Source organism: Ctenocephalides felis, unplaced genomic scaffold (assembly GCF_003426905.1).
Source record: "Ctenocephalides felis isolate EL2017-DRISC unplaced genomic scaffold, ASM342690v1 CF-g0.4_SCAFFOLD_01492, whole genome shotgun sequence".
NCBI lineage: Eukaryota > Metazoa > Arthropoda > Insecta > Siphonaptera > Pulicidae > Ctenocephalides > Ctenocephalides felis.
This window is the reverse complement of record NW_020537646.1, coordinates 39,971,055-39,991,439: the sequence shown is the minus strand read 5'-3', so window position 1 is coordinate 39,991,439 and position 20,385 is coordinate 39,971,055.

Sequence of the window (20,385 nt, the reverse complement as noted above, 5' to 3'; positions counted from 1 at the left end):
AAAACGATTAATAATTACTTATTTTATTAATATAATTTTGTCTCGTTAATATATTATTAACACATTTGACTATTTCTCCCTACATTACGATTATGGGCAATTGTACGAATAAGGTGATTCCCGATTAATTTGAGTCGATTAATTACTTCCGCATAATCTAGTAACTAATTGGCATGTGATAACTTGCATGAATACTATAAATAAAATGTAAAAGAATGTTTGAAATAATAACTAAGTTACATAAAAAATATTTAAATCCACAAGATATATATGAAGAAAATTTAATTTTATTAAAACTATTAAAATTTTTCACTGCTATTCCGTTGAGAATAGATGAAAAAAACTCATCAAAAATAGTTTCAGATAAAAAATGTTTAGTATTTCCAGGAATGTTGATGGTATACAGCATTTTTGTTTTATTTTATTTGCTAAAAATCGATTTTTTGAAAACTAAATTTGATCACCACAATTACTTAGAAGGAGCGATATTGTTAATATTAGTAATTCACGGTGTCATATCATTTGGATATTCATGTTCTGTGCAATATCTTCGAATGGAATCAATTATGGAGTTGCTGAAAAAACTTGAAGCTTTCGATAAAGTTCATAAAGCTTCAGACAAAAGTTTTGATGTGCAAATGAAGCGTCATTACACACCAATATTTGTAATAATAGGTCTACTCGCTTTTTCATCGGCATGGTCCTTTTTCTTTTTCCACGGAATAGATCACATGGAACTGTATGTATTATTGATTGATACAATATACTTTGTGCAAAATTCAGCAATGGTCTTAATGATATATTTTTACATCAGCTTGGTGCACTGCATATCTCAAAGATTTTTTTATCTTATGAAATTGTTACATATGCAAAAAAATATTTGTGAAAATAAATTGAGAGCTATTACAATGTCCTTGTTGGATTTATTTGATATGTTGAAAGTTATCAATCACAGTTTCGGTACAATAGTTTGTATTTCTATTGTTTTAATATTCTTGTGGATGATATTAGATTATTTTACAATAATAAAGGGTTTCTTAAATAAAAATTTTGTATATAGTTACGGCATTCTTGCACTTGTATTCACATCTGTAAATCAGTTGATAATTTTTTCAATGCTGTGGACATGTGACAATTGTACAAAGCAGGTAAATTTTTAATTTAGCTAGATCTATCTATTAGTGCTAACTAGTAAAAATATAATTTTAACAAACGTACTAGTAAAGTTATGAGTTTGAATCTGAAAATTATAAAACCGAAAGTATTCAAGTTCGAATTCTTGAAAAACGATTTAAATTCGTTATATGCTGCTAGTTACACATCTTGTGTGTACTTTAAAATAGTATCGATAAAAAGTATCATACTTTAGTTTTTGAGATGATGGTGGTGGACCTTTTTACAATAAGTTTTGTAATTTGTTAACGTAGTTTTATAGAAGATTTAATAGTCGAATTATATAGTTCTGTTAGTATCTTATAGAAGCCCTAGAAATGCTAAAACTATGTCTAAATTATTTAAATATATATTACTATATAATAAACAAATGAAGATTTCTCGTTATTTAATACTTCGCAGGCACAAGATTCAATTCTTGTTTTCCATGAAGCATCGACTAAGCTCTCAGAAACGATTTTTATTACATCAAAACTCAAGTCATTTATTCTGCAAGCAAGTCACATGGACTTGGAATTAAGTTGTGATAAAATATTTACGTTGAATTTGCAATTATTATATAATGTATGCATTCTAAACTTTATTTATAAGTATATATATGAAAAAGCAGATATAAAAATAATTCTCAATACTGCAGATATCTGGTGCTGGAGCTATGTATCTTTTATTGCTGTACCAACTACAAGGATCAATTGTAAATACAACTTGAAAAAATATACCACTCGAAACACCAAAGGAATAATAAATGAAATTAAATTGTATAAAATTTATATATTTTTAGAGTTTTCAATACATAATTCTGTTCTACGAAAATTTTGAATAAATAAATTGCTTATCAATAATTGATGATCAATTATCAGTAAAAAGCCATCACTTATTAAATTGTTTGTTCTAGTGATAATTTCATAGGGTGGAAATTACTATACAGACTATCTAAATATCACACAGATATCATAATATCACTGCATAAATACAACTAACACTAGTCCGGCATTAAAATAGTTTGTTATTACTTAAAATTTTACACGTTACTTTTAATTTTCAACATTACTAATATAAGAAACAGCAACTGAAAATCGAAAGATCAGATTTAATTAAAATGTTTGCGTATAATAAATCTTTTCAAGGATATTAGAACATAAATTGTGAACCATTTTCATATTTATTCATGCAGAGAATACGTCTGCAAACATATTAATTTCTAAATATAAAGCTCTTCATTAATGATTCCAAGGGCTGTCGCACATACTCATAAAATTGGTACAAAACATATTCAAAAAAGTGCCATGAGATTATTCGAAATTATTTCAATTAGCTGATGTAGTTTAGTCTTACTAATAATTAATATACATTATTACTTCATATTTTAGGTGAATCAATTTGTCAAATCCTGTTCATAGGTGTGATGTAAATATTCCATATACAATGCCAAACAAATTAATGTTTGACACTTCTAAACTTTTTGAATAAGAATTTTTTTATATTTTGAAATAGTTTAGTAAAGTAAAGCAAAATACTATATGCATAAAATGAAAAAAATGATATGTGAAACTGAATTATATAATTGCATCTGCCAATATATACTGTATCTTATATTATTTCAATTTCTAGCATATCTCAGCAGCTTTTCGGCAATGATATTGCAATGACATTATATTTTTCTTATTCATAAACATGAATATGTATATTATATTCAAATATTGTTTGGCTGACAAATGGCAGTTCTCAATTGCCAAATTGTTTTCAATGTCAAACAATGACATGTCGTTTTTTGCTAGTCTCTATTTATTTCATAATATTACTATATTTGTATAATCATTTAAATTTTAAAAATTTCCCTTATCAACCTTTAAACAGATTTATCAAAATTTTGTATAACCGTGTAGGAGAAATTTGCTCTCATACACTTGTACAGAAGAATTTTATATATAAGACATATTGAATACAGAAAATCTTATAATTATAGAAGCTCAGTTTTATTTGACAATATTTAACTAAATAAAAAATATCCTTAAATTACGTAATATCATTGAAACTACAATAATAATGATCATGTATTACAGTTTCACAATATTATTATGCGTGTATTGTGCCTTGAATTTGGTACAAGAGCAGTATATACATAGTACCCGAGCCAATTATCTAAAATTAAAAACAATATTAATTTAGATTTATTGTATACTCGTATAATATATTATATTTATAAGCTTTTCTTACATTAAACAACAATCGGAAATTCAATGTGAAAATATTATTACAACTTAATTCCAGATCCATGTGAGTCACTTGAAGAATAAATGATTTAAGTCGTGCTTGGAGGTAGCAACTTGTATTTTGATTAGATATTTCATGTATGACTCGGACTGAGTTGTATGCCTGAAACCGAAATATTATTATTCTATTAAAATAACGATTTTTGAATTTAGTTTCATTTCAAATAATAGTTTTTGGAAGAAACAAGTCACAGATAAACTTAATATATAAAGGAAATATTCTTGTATATACGAGTTGAGTTCAATAAATAAGGAAAGAGCTTCATGTTTTGACAAAGTATATTTGAATCCAATCAATTTAGAACTTATTTATTAACTTCCCGTAGGGTAAGTTATTGTAATCGTCTAAAAGCCGAAAATGAAAATTTTTCAATATCTTCACATTTCAAAGGCTTCTGAACATTTTGGCATACCTCGGAAAAAATGGTGTGTGTATGTGCGTATGTATAGATACAATTTTTTGTCCACGATTTGGGGAGTACGGATCAAGCGATTTGGATAATTCAAAAAATATTCGATTCCTATTGATGGGAGACGTACTGATTAGGCGTACCGGCAAAGACAAGTCCAGCCGTTTCGAAGATACGGAGCAAATATTGCAAGAAAAAGAAATAAGACTTTTTAAGAGAATTTAAGATATTTACGATTATTTTTAAGAGAACAGAGCATCTGATTTAAATGGCCAAACAAACATTTAATTTGTAAATGGGAAGAGTGAGTAGTGATTAGTTTTTGGCAAAGACAGGTCCAGCCGTTTTGGAGATACGGAGCTAAATGTGCAAAATATGGTAGTTTTTGAGAGAATGAAGCATCCGGTTTGAGTGATTCTTTTCTGTGAAAGGCTTCTTTCTTCAAAATATTAAAATTATATAGCTTACATATACACTTCAAATAATTAATTATAACTTTAATAATTCTTGGAAATATGAGATAAGGTCTTTCATTCAAACTCCGCTTCATTAAGTTTACTTTTCATATAAACATATATAAACGTCGTCGTTCAATTTATAATCTCTCATATTTTGTCTATAAAATACGAATATTGTAAGCTACAATATTTTTAATAATCTATTTGAAAATATTTAATATTCTTCGAATATTTCATTACGGTGCAGGAAATTCCAGCAATTTGGCCTAATTAAGGCACGATGTCATGCACCACTAGTTTTATGTTATCAATTTGTCCATATATTGTGTGAACATGTATTGGCATTGTGATCAAAAAGACACCAAAGATATTGACGATGGGTTTTTGGTTTTGGCGGATTAACTCTTAACTATAACTCAATGATTTGTTACAAGATATGATGAATTTAGCATATGCGATATTCTTAAAATGGTAGAAAATAGTCTTCATATGTACTAAAACTATAAAGTATGTATGTAATAATAATAATTTGAGGTCTTTCATCATGATAGATTTATTATGAATTATATTATATTATAATAACTTACGATAACGAATTAAATTTTGCTTTTTAATTTGAAATACCATAAAATTTCGAATAGGTTATTCGTACCTCATTTGTGCATTTATCACACGTCCAAAGCATAAAAAATATGATAATTTGTTTCACTGTTGCAATAACATCGACAACCACCCATATGCTGATTGTTCTAAATCCACGGCTAGTAGAAGTTTTATGAGCGAAAAGTAATCTACTATGATCCAAACAAATATTAGAAAAATGCAGACGCATAGTGGTGCGCCAAAACTGAAGTTAATTTCCTTCAATAGATCACAGAGGTTTAGTAATGCCGCTATTCTCAATTTTAAAGTTCTTTTTGCTGTAATACAATTGTTTTCTTGTTTTTCGGAAATAAATATCAAAGATGTCGATATATATCTAAATCTTTTTGTAACGGAGCAAACTAAACTAATATATAAGTATATCATCAAAATAAGCGCGAAATATTGAATTACATATAAAGTATATATTAACGTCATATACATTGCCCAATATACTATTAGATTATAAATAAGAAATAACCATTGGGCGATAAACATTGAAAACCCCCAGTATTGTCGATAATGAGGAATGACGTCGTTTCATATTTCTCTCATATTTGCTATCCAATTTTCTCTGAAGTGCATCAAATAATTCAATATTATTTAATAATGAAATAAACAAATTCATGCGGTTATATTGAAGAATGCATAATGTCACAAATGATGTAACTCCAATACAAATTAAGAATGTTAAAATTGCAGCTTCTAAATATTCTCTTTCTTCTATATGTTCTGTCGTGAAATTTATCTTCAGCAAATAAAGTAGCACGATCACTTTGTATATTATTAGGATTCCAGGACATATTAAATATTTTCTATCCAAATTTGCTCTCTTTTTTCGACTACCTATAATTTTTACTGGTAAAGCAGTAAAATATTTCACACACTTTATTAAAAGTACATTTTCTTCATACACATTTTGTGGATTACAATATTTTGGAAAATAACTTTTCATTTTTCCGAATACTTTTGTTGATATTAAATTTTATATACTTTTGTTTTGTGGAAAGCAATGAAGATATTTTGAATTGATTGATTGATAAAACTTGATAAGAAACTAATTAGGAATGTGTTTCTTATAAAAATGTACCTACTTACGTAAATTACAAAAGTATATTTCAATAAATCAATATATAATTAACTTCTCAAAGGAGAAGTTTGTTTTCACTAGATTTGCTAATTTTATAATTTCTCGGTGCCATTCTAATTGTTTGAGATCAGATTTGGACTAAGTGTGCATGTGTGCCGATTTTTTCTTCTTTATTTTCATCAGAACGAACTGCAATATTTTTTATCTAAGTTTTAGTTTTGACTAGAAAAACTGTTTGAAAGATTCAACTGTTTGTAAGTTCATAGATGTATAATTGTGCTGATTAGCGTTTCGTTGAGATCGGCCGGACCGCCTTTTTGCAATTAATTCTTCAAATTTTTTCTTTATGATTGTAATGAAACTTTTTATGGTGATAGATCACATTTTATGATCATGATTATGAAATATATTAATATTAGCAAATAGATTTGAGTTTACTTTAATATGTAGGGTGAAGTCCCCTAGTGGCGGACACCTAAGGTCATTTATAAATAAATCAAAAAATATTTTACGAAATGTTTATTAAATTTGATTTATGATCGTATGACAGGAAAGGGTTGCTCTCGCCGTGGCCGTGTGCGTCACAGGCGAGGCTTGGTGCGTGATCCTCTACCTGTGTGCCCCCATGCCCCTTTCATTTTCATTTCAATAATACGTGTTAAATAGAGTGTCCGGTGCTCGATGCCGTCCGGCGTTACGGCACTTCCCCCTACTAAATTAAAGTTTGCACGCATAAAGTACACTTTATTTTAAAATTACACAAGAAATTGGAAGAAATGTATTAAATACAAATTATGACGTATAAAATTAAATTCTTTGGTTTTATAAAACAAACTGCGATATATGTGATACCAATAAATAAATCCTGAAATATTATGATGACTTAAGTAATTTATACGCTGATTTCGAAAAAAGTAACACAACTTTGCTAATAGTATTAATTTTCGAGATACAGATGTACGAATGTGCTAATTTTATTTCAAATTACAATGAAAATTAAACATATTTTTTGCCTCGCTGACTTCCTGGTTTTCTTCTCAATTTTATTATTATTATTCATAAAATTTACCGAACGTGGATTTTTTATTAGTTACCTAATTTGGGGACTTATTATTCATAGAATTTACCGAACGTGGATTTTTTATTAGTTACGTAATTTGGGGACTATTGAATATATCAGTTTTAACTTTTCCTGACTGCTACAACTTTTCCTGTTATTTCTTTCATCGTTGTTCTTTCAATTTATTACCTGATCGGCCAAAGATTTTTTTTTTTTTTCATTCATTCATCATGTAATATAACAGAGAGCTAAATTACACATAATAATAAAATAATAATAATAATCACAGAAAGAAATAAAAATAATAATAATATTATTAATAATAAATAAATAAATAAAAATGGATTAAAAATAAAAGAAAAATAAATAAATAAAAAAATGAAAGAAAAAAAAACAAATCTATAGGCTGTTTCTTGTGTAGTCTTCTTATATATAGGTGGATTATCAAGCAGATGGGTCAAAGTTGCATTAGGATGATCGAAAAGTTTAGCATGATGTTTAGTACAGTAGAACTCCAATTATCCCAATTAATGGGGACCGAGACCGATTCGGATAATCAAATATTCGGATAATCAAATATTCGGAGTTTTTTTTTAAAAATTGCCATTGGAGAGAAAAAAAGTTACGTTTTGATATTGCACTATTTTAACTTCCCGAAGGAGAAGTTTATGTTTTCATCAAAAAATCCGATTCGCTAATTTTATGTTTTCTCGTTGATTTTGAAAATTCAAAAACCGTTCGAAAGGTATTGGTTGGGAATCGTACTGATTAGTTTTTGGTAGAGATCGGCCGGGCCGTTTTCTTGTAATAAAGTTTAAAAAAAAAAAAATTTATGATTGTAGATACCATAGTCTTCTATATCATACTAAAATATTACCTAAAATAGGCCCTACGACAACTAGTTTAGCTTTAAAAATTCTTCAAAGTTTGCAAAACTTGGTATCGTTTTTTTGGCATTTGTCAAAATTAGACTTTTGATCTACGTTTTCTCAAAAACGCATGAACCGATTTTAGAAATTTAAAAGCCATTTGATGTATTTTGGTGAGGACTATCGTTTGTCAGTTTTGTGCGACGATCTGCCAAGCCGTTTCTTTTCAATTTGAAAAAAAGTGTTAAACTTTTCGTCCACATTTGAGCTCATCCTACCGAACCGATTTTAAAAAATCAAAAACTATTCGAAAGATATTAGTTGGGAATGGTACTGATTAATTTTAGGTGAAAATCTACCGAGCCGTTTTCTTGCAATTAACTGTTGAAAAAAATGTGTTAAACTTTTCGTCCACATTTAAGCTCATCCTACCGAACCGATTTTAAAAAATCAAAAACTGTTCGAAAGATATTAGTTGAGAATGGTACTGATTAATTTTAGGTGAAAATCTACCGAGCCGTTTTCTTGTAATTAACTGTTGAAAAAAAAATTTAAGCCGATTTTCATGGAACTTTATTTGGCGATATACATCATGGTCTTATAGAACTTACTGTAATATTACGGCCTTACGACAAGTAGTTTAATTTTAAAAATTCGTCAAACTTTGATAAAATTATTATCGTTTTTTTTAAAGTAGGATTGATGAAGTATATTATTTGCGCATATTTTTTGATTAAGTCAATTATATACACATATCGGGAAGTTCATGTAACTTGCCACAAGGCTAAATACCAAACCAACTAGTTTTTTATTGAATTAAATGAAAGTAACATGACATTTTCACATGTTTTAAATATAAATAAAATGTACTTATGTACAAGTTTAGAAATAAAAATCATTGTTTTGTAAACATCTCCGTCAAATCAAAACAAACAATGTGCCTACACTGGCTTTGCTGGTGGAAGAATAATAGCGCACTTAGACTTTTTTTGGACAATTTTTTTTCTGAAAGTGATTCGGATAAACGGCGATTCGGATAGTCGGAGTTCGGATAATTAGAGTTCGGATGATTGGAGTTCTACTGTACTGCTATTTTTGATAACATCTACTACAAATGGGATGTTGAGGTCATCATGTATGATTTTGTATATTCTTGGTTGATTATTATTTTTGGCACATAATATGAAAATCGATGTTTTATCTTGGTTGCGCAATACAATTTTGAAGTGGTTGCAATACGCTGTATTTACGCAATTTGATTTCGGTTTTCGGTAATGGTCGAAAACATATTCACCTGTATCAAAACTGTTCTGAATTAGGAATCCAACATATTAGAGCAACGGACAAAACTCCCAGATATTTCCTAGTTTCTAGTTAATGCAATAATCATAGCCGAAATGACTAATGGCGAAAGTTCCTTAAAACTCAAAAACAAAAGCTGTTACAAAAAATGGAAGGTATATTTGATTTCAGCGTACAATTCTAAAAAGTTTGAGGAGAAACAAAAGCGCGATTTTGTAACGCACTGTTATTGTTATTTATTGTTATTTTTTAAAATTAATCTAAGCAATTCCAGAAAAAAAGACTGCGCCTAACTCAGAAAAGTAGACGTATGTTTGAATCCAAATTTCTTTCTCATACAGCAAACAAAATTTAAAAATATTGAGAAATCACTCACTCATATATATGAATACTTATATGAATCATTTTGAAAAGTGAAGGCTATTATAAATTTTATCAAAACGCCTGATTTTAGTGGCGTTTTCAGCAAAAGATTTTCTTCTCAATAATTATTTAATCAATAATCAGTTACCATAGCATTTGTTAATGTCATAGTTTTAGTTTTATATGTATATATATATATATTCATAATGTATTTCAACGTTTGCAACCGCTTAAAAAGTTTTATGTCTTAATTAATTTGATTGTTGATACATATAGTATCGAAATTTTCATTGCGCCAGGTATAATAATCTTAAAACATGTTATTTCTAGTTTTAATTCATTTATATTTGAATAAAAATGATATCTACTTACCTCATTTAGAGATTGAAAATTTCATGCGAAACTGTTATCAAAACTTATTTCTATTTTCATATGAGTTATTTGTGGAACAAAATATGTTAGCTTTACTTGAAGATGATTGAAATATGCCGACTTCATTGGTATCTCATATATAATTTAATGTGAAATTTGAAGAGCTTCTAACTGAAATTACTAAAAATATTTTCAAGTATTGTACATCTCATTTCTGCTCATTTGTAATTAATCGCTCAGAGAAATTTGAAATTGTAGTAATATGATTATGTAAATCAGTACGGAACTTAGAACCTATAACAAAAAAAGATTATCATCATTAAAATACGATTAATTAAATAGAGTTTGTGATCAGATAAATACATTGCAAAGAAACTGGAAATTCAATAGGAAGATGCCATTGCAGTTTGGAATCAAGTTCATATTCTTCATTTGCAAAAAGAAAGATAACAATTTCATATGCTGATAATTTGATAATGAATTATTTGCAACTTCATAAACTAATGATATACATTTATTAATCTAAAAAGTGTTGTACAAGTTAATTAGTTGATATATCGTAAAGCATGTTATTTTAAAGAACAAAATTATTTCAATTAAAACAACTTTCAACAACATACACAAATTTTATCTTTAATATAAATGTTTTATTTCGTGAGACACAATTGACCAATTTCCAATTAATTATTTAGCAAAAAAACTTTTTTAATGTATTTCAATACCAAAACCTGTTTTACATGTAGTGAAGGCAAATATTCAAGTTCTACATAAATTGTTTTTGAAATAAAATAAATATTTGGTGTATTTTGATAATTAAATTTTAGATGAAGTTGATTGAGAGATCGACCTGCTATAAATAAACTTAATTATCTCTCAATCAACTTCATCTAAAAATTAATTATCAAAATACACCATTTTTTTTATTTGAAAAACAATCTATATAGTGATTAAATATTTGCCTTCACTACATGTGAAAAAGGTTTTGGTAATAAAATATATTGAAAAAGATTTGTTGTTAAAGAATTAGTTGTAAATTGGTCGATCTCACGAAAGAAAGTGTAACTCTAAACTATCTTTATTATTGCCGGTAAAAATATTTCTTATATACCTACTTGTTTAATTCAAAGTGAAAGAATAAAAGCACTAGATTTTTGCATATGAAATTTTGAGTAATTTTGATGCATTATTTTCGTAAGATACTTTCATTCGCTGACGAGACGGAAAATCACTGGTAAATATAAAAAGTTAACTGTGATTTTATATAGAATATTACCTTTCAAAGAATAAAATATAAATTTGATTATTAACAAATTAACTGTTATAAAGTTTTAGTAAAGTATCAGATTCGCATGTTTTAATATGACGATTAATCTTAATCAATAAAGTTTAATAAAATAATAAAATACCTCTATTCTGCATTTCTCACCACAATACACCATGAAAATAATAGCCAAAAAATTATGAATTTGAAAGGAAATGGCAAATGAACCATATACTAATTCTATTTTTCCAGTATTTGCCAACATCGAAACGATCGAAAAAATATCTACTATATTCCAAACAAATACTAAAACCAATGCTGAGCAAATCGATAAACCGAAACACTTATTTACAAGTTCAAATATTTCACACAATCCTAACACTTGATTTAATATTGAATTTAAACCGTTTGTTAAATAGTATTTACTGTTTGTTTCAGTATCAAAATGCGATTGATTTAAACGACTTTCTTTCATGATTTTCAAGTTACCATAAATGTAATAAAATCTACGATGAACAGAATACACTATATTCGTATATAAAAAAATTATCAATATCACACTTGTATTTTGTATAAAAAACAATGTAAATACAAGAAATCCATTCATACCTAAACTATATGTTCCGTGTTGAAAGAAAAATATCCACAGAACTAAATTCACAATTAGCCCGAAAATATTGACTAACGCTTTCATTTTGCGATACTGTTGTAATTTTGTATTAAATCTGCTATCTTTATTAATAAGTTCTTTATCAAAATTGTAAATTTTTTATAGTTTTACAATCGAGTTTTGCAGGAACAATTTTACAATATAAACTACGCACAGAGAAACAGTTCCGATGCACAACTGCAAAATAAAAGTGAAAAACTGCATATGTTTGTTCAATGATTGAAAATAATATTCCGCAAAATTTGATTTTAGTAAATTATATAGTATTATAATACAGTAAACAACACAAATTCCTGGACAAAATAAATAATTTTTATTGATCATTGCTTTTTTTCCTGAAGCTGTTTTCGTTATAATCAATGGTAAAGTTGTAATGTATTTAATGAGAAGTATGATCATTTTATTTTCTTCAAATATATCTTCAGAATAAAGCAACGTATTTATATATTTATAGATTATTTTTTTCAGTCGCTTGTATTTTGATATCGTTAACATGTTTCAAGTTTAAGTTTAAGCCTTATATGTTAAGAACGACTTTTATCATTAATAATTAACTACTTCAATAATTAATGATTAAAAATTTGATGAAATAGATGTTAATCTTTTAATTGTGGGATTACTAATTATCAATTGAATAATGATTAATTGTTTACCTATTAGTACTTCTGCTAAGTTAATTTATTTTACTTCAATTTATCCTACTAATTAATTAAGCAAACAATATATTCGATGATTAAAACACCTAGTAATTGTATTTTGCACCTACATTGCTATATAAAGAAATTAAAGATATTACATTTTGTTACGGTTGTTGGATTTATCGTTGGTGTATAATTATAGAGAATCAATAAAATTAATTATTCAGAGATTAATATTTTTAACGAGATGTTTAAGAAACTTAAAATTGGAGTGGGATTTTGGAAACAACCAAATAACGTTTATGAGGAAAATCATTTACTTTTAATGATGCTAAGACATTGTTTTGTTTTACCTTTGAAAATTTGTACCAGTGATGAACATAAACAAACATTAATTTTTAGTAGGAATAGAATAATTTTACCCGTATTAGTTATTGTTACTATAATTTATCTTTTTGTAGAGGAGGTAAGAAACTCGTCTTATTTAGATGCAAGTTATACAGTAATATTTGTGTATGATTTTCTTGACAATTTTGCAAGATTTAATTCAATATGTGTTTTGTATTGGATTAGTTTTTCACTTGTTCGAAATTTAGAAGATTTTTTTAATGATGTTTGGTTACTAGATAAAACACTTATTACTTGCGAGAATTTAACAATATACCGAAAAACGAAAATTCGCCATGCTGTAGTAGTCGTAGTCCTAATAGTCCCTATTATTAGAGAGTTACGCAATTTTATTCCAATTTACAACTTCACTTCTTTATCGGATTTTTATATTTCTATGATTTTGCGAATTCCGTTTATAAATATGTTTTTAGCTATATATTGCCACTTGAGCTTAGTTGTAATACTATATCAACGATTTAATTTAATTGCTTCTAATATTGAAATAGTCGACAGAGCCAGGAAATTGGATGCAGAACGTAAAGCTAAATTATTAATTAACTTAAAAATGTTTAGTAATTTATGTGATGTTATAGAACACGTAAATTACAATTTCGGTGCCTTGTTTGCTAGTGTATTAACCAGTGCAATCATTTGGATGATTAAGTTAACATTTATGAAAATTAAAAATTTTGAAAATTTTAACATATTTGATTTTGTAATCTTTAATTGGAAAACGATCACACTTTTTATAACACTGTTTACACATTTTTATATGTGCCACAAATCTATTCAAGAGGTGAGTGCATGCCTATGTTTAAATTTTGAATTTGCTTAATCAAAATCATCTATTGAGTTAATTATTCATTAAAATATTCTTAATGAAAAATACTGGATCAGCTAGCAACAATCTATGTCAGTTTTGTTGAACTCTATATATAATACTTTTGGCAGACTTTAAATTATTTAGCAGGTATTAATTATCTCATTGAAAGTTTTCTTGGCGAAGTAAATTTTTCGCACATTTAAACTTAATTCTGGTTAGTATTATTTTTTTCTTTGTAAACAATGGCCAGACTTTAGATATATTATCCTTTAAAATGTGATATCGTTTTTCATCGTCAGTAAAATTCACTAATTCCATATGTGCCTGATTTTTGAGTTTTTGATCGCATTGCATGAGTTTCACCAACAAAGGGCTATTTAAAAGAAAAAGAATTTGATGTGATTCTATTTCTGAATTGTTTCATTTCGTTTTGAACTCGCAGGACCACTCTGAAAGCAGAAATTTTTTTTTTAAATTTTGTGATTTTGGATGACCAGAGCCTTTAACCAAATCGGTGTTTAAATAGTAAAATTGACATTAATTATTTTTTTTAGTATCGGGTTTCTATTATGCTGATAAATAAACATTTCACTTGTTATTGATGCCATAAATTACAAATTAGTATTAATATTATTAACCTTCTATTACAGTAAGTTAAGTAAATAGAGTTGGCATTATAACTGTGTTTATTGTTAATAAATTTAAAATCAAATCTTTTTTCCGTACAAAATTAAAATATATATATAAGCTAATATACATATAAATATAATTAAAATTCTAATTAAGTAAGATCACGATTTAAAATTTTTGTATAATCATAAAATCTAATGTAGTTAGCGTTTTTTCTGCATTTTATAAGTTGTTGAAAAGTGGATTAAACATTAATAACATCACATCTTTTTTTGAGCTCGTGACAAAATTTGGATCATTTTAACAAATTGGTCTAGAATTTCTATATAAGTCATAAATAAAGACCTATTTACAACCAACACTAAAAGTTCTTCGAAAGAGCAATCGAATCTCTTGATAAGCAATCGTCGAAATTTTTGTTATCAATATATTTATCTTTTTTTGCTCAGTTTATTGCTACAGATCTTCGTTAGAAAAACTATTCCTTCGACTTCTTTTTCAATAAATTTAATTCGGTTTGCTAATTCTATTATTTTTACAATGATTTCTTATATAAGTTGGAGATTCGTTTGACCGAATAAAGAGCGCTAAGCGGGGCATTACTGTATATATACTAAAGTAAAATTATATTGCAATATATTAAAATGCAATGATTTCTAAAGAACATGTTCAGAATAAAGCAATAAACTGAAAAATCACAAAGTTACTATTCGAATGATATTTTGTAGAACTAATAGTGTTTGAGAATAATCCAAATTTTTTGCTGCGTGTAAACTGACCGAGCTATTTATTACCATTTTTTTTGTTGTGAGGTTTTATATCTCTCTTTTTGTTATGATATGTTTTTATTCAAATAAATTGTAGATCCGGCGAATCTCTGCTCTGGTGTTCGTAATGCTAATGTCTAATAATTTACCGAACATCATAAGAAGTCGATTAATTGCATTTTGTTTAGAAGTTTCACACAGAGACATAAAATTTACATCAAATAATATGTTTACATTGGATTTATCGTTTTTACGGAATGTGGGTATTGAATGTTTAATTGATAATAATATTCAATACTTGAAATCGTAATAGTATTCAAATGTTTCAGAGTGCTGCATTTGGCATATATAATTTCTTCATTCTGGCACAATTTGAAATGGAGCATAGATCGTTAATAGATAAATAAATAAATTAAAGAAGTTTAAGGTGAAATATATTCATATTACTAGATATATAAATTCAATTGTTATTATATTTGTGTATGCAAACCTTACTAACTTTAGTAATTATTTACTATATAATATTTCACTCAATAAGTCCGTAGGATGACACATAGATGGTGTTGATATGTACTAATCCATATGATTTGTAGGAAACACCAGCTTTAAGAAGATATCTGTCGAAATTTCATGACAATTCGAAGATTAGTTACAAGTTAAAATAGTTCAAGTGACGATACAGTTGAGTTTTCAAAAAAAAAATTCATTCTAAACAATTTTGTGTCTTGATATATCATTGTTTTGCCATTGGTAAAAATACCATCACAGCCAAAGCAATGCTCGATATAAATGTTATTACAGTGCGGGAAGTTCCAGCAATATCATTTATATAATCAGTTTCATTACTGTTTGTTGTCAAGTAGTTTGTTGACAAAGGTTTTGTTTTTAAACATGTGTATTTGTAGCATTTATTTAAAAATATTTAATTAAATAAATAATTTGCTTTGAGTTTGTGAATACTCATAACTGAAACAAAGTTATATCTTCTTATCTTATGTTTTTTATTAACTTCCCGTAGGGTAAGTTATTGTAATGGGCCGAAAATCGGAATTGAAAATTTTTACATTTCTCGACATTTTGAAGGTTTCTGAACATTTTGGCATACCTCAGAAAAAATGGATATGTGTGTGTGAGTGTGTATGTATGTATGGATACAATTTTTTGTCCACGTTTTCGGGCGCACGGATCAACCGATTTGGATGGTTCAAAAAACATTCGATTCCTATTGATAGGGAGATGTTCTGCTTAGTTTTTGGCAAAGGCAGGTCCAGCCGTTTCGGAGATATGGAGCAAAGAAAGCAAACAATAGAAATTGAGTTTTTGAGAGATCGGAGCATCCGATTTGAATGATCCAAAAAACATTCAATTCGTATTGACGGGGAGAAGGCGTGATTAGTTTTTAGCAAAGGCAGGTCCAGCGGTTTCGAAGATACAGAGCTAAACGTGCAAAAAATGGCAGCTTTAGAAGAGAACTAAGCGTCCGATTTAGATGATTCAAATAACTTTTTGCTTGTTTTAACAAAGTAATTGATTTTGAAAAAAAAAATTTGTTCCAATTTTTGTTTTTAATTTTTTTTTTTTTTTAATTTTTTGTATATCGAAAATAACTCAGATTTTATTTTTAATTCTGACTAAAGTTCTAATATACTTTAAACAAATAATTTCAACTTTGCAATTCAGTTTATATAATTCTTATAAATATTAGACAATGTTACAATATGTATAATAATCTATTTCAAATTCAGATTTTATTTTTAATTCTGACTAAAGTTCTAATATACTTTAAACAAATAATTTCAACTTTGTAATTCAGTTTATATAATTCTTATAAATATTAGACAATGTTACAATATTTATAATAATATATTTGAAATTCAGATTTTATTTTTAATTCTGACTAAAGTTCTAATATACTTTAAACAAATAATTTCAACTTTGCAATTCAGTTTATATAATTCTTATAAATATTAAACTATATTACAGTATTTATTTATAATAATCTATTTGAAAGCATTTAATATTCCTCGAACATTTCGTTACGGTACGGGAAGTTCCAGCAATTTGCCTTAAGGCACGATGCCACCCACCCCACTAGTTTAATTTTGTATTTCTCTATTTTTAATATTATTTTATTCCACATTTCGGCCGTGGCCATTCCATTTATCATTTGAGTGTATTTTATTTAAATGACAATTTGGAATATCCGCATTTTATACTCGGTGTATCAAGAGTCTAGGCTACATTATCCAGCTTCATTTTTGCCTTTTGAATAATACGTGTGTGATAAATAAAAAGTCTTTTTCCGATTAAATATAAATAACGATACTAAATTTCCAGAAAATTCAATAATAACAACATTCCATTTGAGAATTGAAAATTAAGTTATATTTTATGTATAAACACTGAATGCACTCGTTTTATAGCAACATCACAGTGTTTGACCAATATTTTAATAAAAGCGAGAATATTAAAATGTTTCAGCTAATAAAACGTCGTGATATTTGTCTTTTAATATTGCTGCTTTTCACTTTCGTTTATATTTTCTTATTGTATTATGTATATTTTGAAACAACTATTTCTGCAATTTTATATATATTTGTGGTCGTTCTTTATCCAATTGTTAATTTAATTTTAATGACATATTGTCAAGTCAACATAGTGTTTTTATTAATGCAACGATTTCAGTTGTTAATCGATAAACTTGAAACGGAATTTAATGCATTGAAATATTGTTCAGATAACTGTAATATTTGCATGAAGAATGCTGGTAGGACGAGTTCTAGAATGTTCCAAAATCTAAAATTGATATGTTATTTATTTAACATAGTGGAAGATTTTAATCGTAATTTTGCTTCTGTTGTTTGTAGTTTAATTTTTATTTCTTTCCTCTGGATTATAGTTATCGCATTCAATGCAATTGGTTTGATTATATACAACTTCAGTCCGGAAAGATATTCATATTCTACATTTTGGTACTAAGTAAAATTATTATTATTATATTTATGTTATTCTATTCAAGTAGTCTAATAAAGACAAAGGTAAGTTAATAGTATCTCATTGTCATAACATGAAATATATATATTAAATCTGCGTGAACTTTGTGTAATTACTAATTCGTTGTCCGGAGTTTCTAAAATAAGTTAATGTAAAATATTCATATTTTATAAGATTTAAAACGACTTATATATGTATTCTATAACTAATGACAAAATATTTTCATGCTGAAGTTCTTATAAGAAGTTAATCGGGCACCATAGTCATAAAATAAAACTCTAATTTCTGTTGTTTTACATTCAAACTAAATTATTACTCCGTGGAGATGTAACGAAAAATATATTTATAAATGAATGAGAAAAATGTTAAACTATTTTTATTATGAAATAAATTAAGTTCTTTATACTTTATGAACAAACTGCATTATTAATATAGGTTGTTAATCAACATTTAAATCAGTATTATTCAAGAGAAGCATGATTTTAGAATAATTGCCATTTGCGCAGAACGTTAAATAACACTTTTTTTAAATTCAGATACAAATTTATATGCCTCATAATTTTTATAATACATGTTAGAATTAAATGTACTTTTTAATTTTTCAGGCAGAGAAAATGTTGACGCTAGTATTTGGTATGTTACATAGCAATTTGTTGCCGCAAGAATTGAATATTCGTCTAAAATCATTTATGCTAGAAATTTTACATCGACATAATATATTAAATTCACAGCTGATGATTTCTTTCATTTGGATTTGGAATTCTTGCAAAATGTTAGTAAGTATTTTTACATAAAAAGCCAATCGCACTCTTTGTTTGAATCATTTTAATCAATTAGTTTAGTAATTAAAATTCGTAATAATTTGAGTAATTTACAGAATAGCTTCAGAAGCACTTTAAACTATTAGTATAATACAATTACAATGAATACATTATAGAATTCTATAGTAATTGTATTATACTAATAGTGTTCATAATACATAATTGAACACATACTTATAAGCATATTTAATTAATTCGAAGAATTTAACTTTGACATATTACATATTGTTGGAAGGTGTCTTAGAAGTCATTATAAAATATATTCATACGTAAAAAACAAATCTCTTGAAAATTTTATCAAGTACATAATTTGCAAAATGTTTTATTTTCTAATTTTCTAATTCTTAATTGCAATTTGACAATTAGCATAATACCCAATTCATCTAAAATAGGGGAGACAGGGTACAGTTGTGCTACTTTTTCTATCCAGCATAATTTTGTTAATATACTAATTAGCTAGGAGAAAAGTAATTTAAATAATAATTTGAACATTTGTCTATATGGTAATACTGAAATACTGCCCTTAAATACAATGCATTAGTCATAAAATCAGTGGCATAAAAGTCCACATCCGAGGGGCTGTTGTGACAGCGACTGGGGTCAGTAGTGACAGGCATAAAAATAGGTTAAAACAATAGCTATAAGCACAAAAATGGTTGTAACGACTTTTATTGTCGTTAATTATAATAAAAAGTAAAACTAATCGCTGGTAAATAAATAACTACTAATGCTTCACTTACAGCAAAATAACAAACAAATCAAGTGATCTATCTGTATACAATTAACAGTTATGATTAAAAGAAATCGAACAAGAAAAATTCCTTTAGACTTTTGAATTATATTAATGTAAGGCACTGTCTGAAATCAATAATAGAAAGTTGTTGAAACAATCATACTACATCCTTCTCCCTTTGGACCCTATCTCAAATTCAGTATAGTTTAGCTGTTATGACGATTGTCACTACCTTACCCTGGCACAACCGTACCCAGTATCCCCTACTAAAGAAGGTAAAGTTTTAATGTGAGACGTTTAACAATTTTATGTTTTGTGTTGCAACAAATTATCACACGATTGCAAGTATACTTTTTATAAACCAAAGAAATATATAGAAAATTTATTATTTTTTTAGAAACTTTTTTCAAATTTGGTTAGAAACACTAAAAAACTACTTCATTTGATATCAAATCGATTTATAACCTTCAGCCCTTGAAAGCTTTATGGCATTTAAAATGTAATTGGCTTTTATTATCAAATAATATGTTTTATGTATGTATTTCAATACATTTTTTTCAATTAATTCATAAAAATTATTTTCATATTCAGATAACTGCTGGAGCTATGTACTACTACTTTGTTCTTATGCAATTCGACATTCAAA